The sequence below is a fragment of the Notamacropus eugenii genome, chromosome 4 (genome assembly GCF_028372415.1).
Source record: "Notamacropus eugenii isolate mMacEug1 chromosome 4, mMacEug1.pri_v2, whole genome shotgun sequence".
Classification (NCBI taxonomy): Eukaryota; Metazoa; Chordata; class Mammalia; order Diprotodontia; family Macropodidae; genus Notamacropus; species Notamacropus eugenii.
The window spans coordinates 335,968,088-335,974,861 of NC_092875.1; the positions used below are offsets into that span (position 1 = coordinate 335,968,088).

The 6,774-nt window shown below is 41.2% G+C and overlaps 1 pseudogene; it reads right to left on the minus strand.

The window, feature by feature from the left end:
* Nucleotides 1–1,707: 1,707 nt before the first annotated feature.
* Nucleotides 1,708–2,723, minus strand: LOC140498478 (glyceraldehyde-3-phosphate dehydrogenase-like; annotated as a pseudogene).
* Between the last annotated feature and the right edge of the window lie 4,051 nt (nucleotides 2,724–6,774).

The following is a 6,774-nucleotide window of genomic DNA, read 5'->3' on the forward strand; positions in this document are numbered from 1 at the left end:
GTGTGTGTGTGTGTGTGTAGAAATAAAAATATTTTTAACAGAAATTCACAGCCACTTTCATTCAAGACACTCATAAAAAATATTAACAGGGATAAGGCAGACACTTGAAACCATGGAGGTTGCTTTAAATTTCCTATCTTTTAAAAAAAGTAATATGATAATAGGCCTTTTTTAGGTTTTCCTCTTCAAATATTATCAGCTTAAATTTCAATGATTTGCAATAAGCGGTAATAAGCTCTCTAGTGTTAAATGAACCTTTTATATTCTATTGTTGCACTTGTGGCTTTGAAGGTTCAAATATGGCATAGATTTTTCCTTTACATCCTGCCCCCAACCATTTCCCTTCAGCTTTATTGTGGATCCCATTTGTCCCCTGAATCTGAATATGTCTGTGTATAATGGCCAAGGACTCAGTAATAGCATCAAACTACTTTCTTGAAAATCTCACCGATTGCATGAAGACTTCCTTGATCACCCCAACCCACAGGGATCATTCTCCTTCTTGCCTTCCTTACAAGGTATTGCCTCACACTTTTTGTGATGCTTAAAGTACAAATAATAATAAATTATATTTGTCCTCTGCTTTAAAGTTTGCAGAGCCCTCTATGTACATTACCTAGCGTAAGTCTCACAGCAACTCTAAGGTAGTTCCCTCAGGCATTTTTATCTCTGTATTACTGAAACTCCAAGGGGTTACATAATAAGTTTAACAACACACAGCTAGTGTCAGAGGTGGAATTTAAGCCCAGGTGTTCCTGACTCCTATTGACTACACTAGATTGGCTCACTTTACAAAGTGATATATACACACATATATGTATTCACATATGTACATATATGTGTTTGTATGTGTATGTATAAATTATATATGTAAACTTGTATACACACATGCACATACAAGCTAATTTAATTCTTGGGCAGCTAGGTGGCACAATGGACAGAATGCCAGGCCTAGACTCATCTTCCTGAGTTCAAATCTGGGAAAGTCAGTTAACTCTTTTTGCCCCAGTTCCTTATCTATAAAATAAGGTAGAGAAGGTAATGGCAAACTACTCCAGTATCTTTGTCAAGGAAACCTCAAAGAGTCTGAAACAACTGAATAACAGCAATAACTTAATTCACACAGCCACCCCAGAAAAGAAAAGCCAGACAAAAAGCATTTATATAGTCTCTACTATGTTCTAGACACTGTAGTTATCCCCATTTAACAAATGAGGAAGCCTAGACTCAGTGTGGAGAAGTGACTAATAGCAGAGCTAAAATGGGAACCCTCTGTAAAACTTCTTGCCACCTTCCGCCTAATCATGAATCTGCCCTCTGCGCTTCTACAATTCATTCCTCCCACCTTCCCCCAATGAAGTCATCATCATGTCATTTTTGACTTGAATCTTTTCTTAGTGGTGCCATTCCATGGCAGATCTCCTGACTCCTAGTCTATTACCCTTATCATTATAGTATTCTGACATATGATCGCATTGCTTTCTGTCCTGTCCCCTAATTTTTTATTTTTTTTGCACTGAATGTGGTGACTTTATAGGTGGTACACAATACAGGACTCTAGGCTTCTCCCCCTACTACAGGGGTGTATTGGGACAAGGATGTGAATGGGACATGGTATCCCCAGTGCAGGAACATAAGTTAGGAAAGTGGACTCCCCAGTGGTAGAACTCCTTTTTGACTGGAGATGAAGATCCATAGCTTTCCTCTTTACTCCTTGGAGGCCATGTAGACCATGAGGTCCACTACATGGTTGTTGTAACCATACTCATTGTCATACCAAGAAAGGAGCTTGACAAAGTGGTCATTGAGGGCAATACCAGTACCAGCATCAAAGGTGGAAGAGTGGGTATTGCTGTTAAAGTCACAGGATACAACCCGGTCCTCTGTGTAGCCCAAGATACCCTTCAAGGGTCCCTTTGATGCCTGCTTCACCACTTTCTTGATATCATCATATTTGGCAGGTTTCTCCAGGCAGCAGGTCAGATCCACAACAGATACGTTGGGAGTAGGAACATGGAAGGCCATGCCTGTGAGCTTCCCATTCAGCTCAGGCATGACCTTGCCTACAACCTTAGCAGCACCAGTGGAAGCATGGATGATGTTTTGGGCAGCACCATGCCCATCATGCCACAGCTTACCGGAGGGGCCATCTACTGTCTTCTGGGTAGCAGTAATGGTATGGACTATAGCCATGAGTCCTTCCACAATGCCAAAGTTGTCACGAATGACCTTGGCCAAGGGGGCCAAGCAGTTGGTAGTACAGGAAGCATTACTGACAATCTTAAAGAATTATCATATTTCTCATGGTTCACTCCCATCATGAACGTTGGGGCATCAGCAGAAGGGGCAGAGATGATGACCCTCTTGGCTCCACCCTTCAAGTGAGCCCCAGCCTTTTCCATGGTGGGAAAGACTCCAGTGGACTCTACAACGTACTTGGCTCTAGCATCTCTCCATTTGATATTGGTGGGATCCTTCTCCTAAAAGATGGTAACGGCTTTTCCATTGATCACCAGCTTCCCATTCTCAGCCTTGACAGTGCCCTTGAACTTGCCATGGGTGGAGTCATATTGAAATATATAAACCATGTAGTTGAGGTCAATGAAGGGGTCATTGACGGCCACGATGTCTACTCCACCTGAGGTGAATGCAGCCCTGGTCACCAGGCGTCCAATACGGCCAAATGCGTTGACTCCGACCTTCACCATCTTGTTTCTGGGATGCAACTGAAGTACCAGATCCTGGCATCGAGCTTGGGAGAAAAGCCAAAAGCCTTGTCCTCTAATTTTTAAAAAGGATTTTAATATTAAGAAATTTCTACTAGATTGAGAGTTCCTAATAGACAGGGACTACATCTCATGCTTCTTTGATGTACCCCCATAATACTGAGAATAATGTTGTACACAGAGTACATACTCTCTAAATTCTTATTGAATTTTATTAATTTGTGAATTGCAATTCCTGAACCATCAACTTTACTAACTATTCAGTGAATGAGCAAAATTAAGATTTTTTTGTAGAAATTCCAATAAGTATTATTTCATCTGTTTTTTACCCATTTTTTCAAGATGGCTCCCAGTTTGTACCTGATCATCTTTCCTGCCTCTGTACCCTTAGTACTTCTTACCTTTCCATGTGCCCTACAGCTGTATCCTCTTTTATGTTGCCTTTTTTCCCAATTAGAGGGTGAGCTCCTTGGGAGAGGGCACTTTTTTTTCCTGTTTTTTTCTTTTATTCTCTAATACATAGCACAGTACTTGGTACATAGTAAATGATCAGTAAATGCAATCTTATTCATTCATTTCACTTATTCTATATATAACAGATATGTGACCATGATAAAGAAGTATGGGAAGATAAAATGCTCTACTCATAATCATGTATGTATGTCAACACAGTTCATGATGAGGAAAAAAAAAACAGCAAACACCTTTTAAGTGCGGTTGGGCAGTGGGCCATGCTTCCCCATGTACCATCTGTCTTGTCACCTTTGAAGTCCTACTGGATTCTGGTGCTTTGAAGTGAGCCATGCATTCTTCTCCACAGAAAGAGTCTGCTTTATGCAGGAGTAGCAGTTAAATGATGAAAGTGTGTGCTCTGGACATACTGAATATACTGTGAATGTTTTAATTTTCAGAAATGACATTAACCCTTGGCTTGAAGGATGGGCCTCTGGTTATAATTTTTTGAAAGTATTAAAGCCCAAGATTTCTAGATGTTTTATTCCACAAGCAGTGTTTTATAACTTGTAAACTTTTCCTCCTAACTCTAATATGGATGACTCAGGCTAGGAATGTGAACAGAGTGCTCTAGATGTACCCAGGCACACCCTAACACAGACGTGCACAATTTGTAAACTTGTACAGATAGATTAGACTAGAGACAGACTGACAATGGTTGGTTGCTGTGTGTCATGTGACAAACAGGAGAGTGTTCAGTGGCAACCCTACATTTTTGATGGACTGCCTGAAAATCTTTGGTGGGCTACAAGCAGCCTGCAGGCCATTTGTTGTACAGGCCTGACCTACTACATCAAGGAAAAAATGAGTATTTGATGTCTCATTTTGAATATTTTTTATTGTTTAAGGAATGCTTAGTTATCTTAAAATAATTTTAGTTAAATTTCACTTTCATTAGTTTGTTTAATGAGTAAAATTAGCAATCCTTTATAACTGTAAACATGTTCAGAGATGGGCAAGAAGTAAAAAAAAATTAATGTTCATCTTAGAAAGTTGTTGTTGTTATTGTTGTTGTGTTCATCCTTCATTGCCGAAGAAGACCATGACATCAGAGAAATGATGACATGACTTGCACTTGACTTTGTTTTGAGTGAAGAAGGGCTGCGCAAGGTCACCAGCCTTATTTTCTCCTCCTGAGCCATCTGGGTCCAGTGACCAGATATTCATCATGCTTGGAGGTGGCCCAGTAAGTTCACCTTAAAAGAATGAGATTTTCTGGGTATATCCTAATAAAATGTGATGTGCACTCTGTTGAAGTTTGCTAATTCATTTCATTCAAAAATACACATCTTAAAAATTGTGAAAATAAAAAAATTCTTATTTTGTAGATGAGAATACCAAGAAATAATGTTCCTTTGCCTCCTTGAAAGAATTTATGAGGGGGCGGAGCCAAGATGGCGGAGTAGAAAGACGCACATACGCTACCTCCGAACCCACTGCCCACAAAATATCTGTAAAAAAAGAACCACCGGTGAATTCTGGAGCAGCAGAAGCCACAGAACAATGGAGCGGAGGAGATTTCTGCTCCAGAGAGCCTGAAAACCTCTTGCAAAAGGTCCCTCATGCCCCGGACCCAGAGCAGAGGCCAACCCTGCCTCAGCAGCGCAGCGCGGAAAGGAGCAGATCCAAGCGGGCTTCAGGGACAGAATCTCCAGCGGCCGTGAGGGTCTCTCCACCCACAGGTGACAAGGGTCGGTGAGAGGGTCTCTTCGGCAGGTCGAGAGGGGTGTGGGGTGCCCCCATAACTCAGGCGCCCTCGGGAGGCAGCAGCGGAGATGGCAGCAGACCAGGGCTCCCCAAGCAGGCAAGAGCCTGGATCCATTGTTGAAGGTCTCATAAACCCCCTGAGGGAACTGAGCCCAGTGTAGCGGCCCTGCCCCCACCTGAGCATCTGAACTTAATCTCACACTGAATAGCAGCCCTGCCCCCACCCAAAGCCCTGAGGCTGAGAAGCAGCATTTGAATCTCAGACCCCAAGTGCTGGCTGGGTGGATCTGGAGGTGAGGTGGGGGTGGAGAGGACACTCAGAAGTCAAGTCATTGGCTGGGAAAATGCCTAGAAAAGGGAAAAAAAAATAAGACTATAGAAGGTTACTTTTTTGGTGAACAGGCATTTTCTCCCTTCCTTTCTGATGAGAAAGAACAATGCTTACCATCAGGGAAAGACACAGAAGTCAAGGCTTCTGTATCCCAGCCTACTCAATGGGCTCAGGTCATGGAAGAGCTCAAAAAGGATTTTGAAAATCAAGTTAGAGAGGTGGAGGAAAAACTGGGAAGAGAAATGACAGACATGCAAGCAAAGCATGAAAAACAAGTAAACACACTACTAAAGGAGACCCCTAAAAAATGCTGAAGAAAATAACACCTTGAAAAATAGGCTAACTCAATTGGCAAAAGAGGTTCAAAAAGCCAATGAGGAGAAGAATGCTTTCAAAAGCAGAATTAGCCAAATGGAAAAGGAGATTCAAAAGCTCACTGAAGAAAATAGTTCTTTCAAAATTAGAATGGAACAGATGGAGGCTAATGTCTTTATGAGAAACCAAGAAATCACAAAACAAAACCAAAAGAATGAAAAAATGGAAGAGAATGTGAAATATCTCATTGGAAAGACAACTGACCTGGAGAATAGATCCAAGAGAGACAATTTAAAAATTATGGGCCTACCTGAAAGCCATGATCCAAAAACGAGCCTAGACATCATCTTTCATGAAATTATCAAGGAAAACTGCCCTGAGATTCTAGAACCAGAGGGAAAAATAAGTATTCAAGGAATGCACAGATCACTGCCTTAAAGAGATCCAAAAAGAGAAACTCCTAGGAACATTGTGGCCAAATTCCAGAGTTCCCAGGTCAAGGAGAAAATATTGCAAGCAGCTAGAAAGAAACAATTCAAGTATTGTGGAAATACAATCAGGATAACACAAGATCTAGCAGCTTCTACATTAAGGGATCAAAGGGCCTGGAATAGGATATTCCAGAAGTCAAAGGAACTAGGACTAAAACCCAGAATCACCTACCCAGCAAAACTGAGTATAATACTTCAGGGGAAAAATTGGTCTTTCAATGAAATAGAGGCCTTTCAAGCATTCTTGATGAAAAGACCAGAGCTGAAAAGAAAATTTGACTTTCAAACACAAGAATGAAGAGAAGCATGAAAAAGTAAATAGCAAAGAGAAGTCATAAGGGACTGTACTAAAGTTGAACTGTTTACATTCCTACAAGGAAAGACAATATTTGAAACTCTTGAAACTATTCAGTATCTGGGTACTGGGTGGGATTACACACACACATGCACACGCACATGCACAAGCACATAGAGACAGAGTGCACAGAGTGCATTGAAGAGGATGGGATCATATCTTTAAAAAATGAAATCAAGCAGTGAGAGAGAAATATATTGGGAGGAGAAAGGGAGAAATGGAATGGGGCAAATTATCTCTCATAAAAGAGGCAAGCAAAAGACTTATTAGTGGAATGATGAAGAGGGGAGGTGAGAGAAGGACGTGAAGTTTACTCTCATCACATTCCACTGAAGA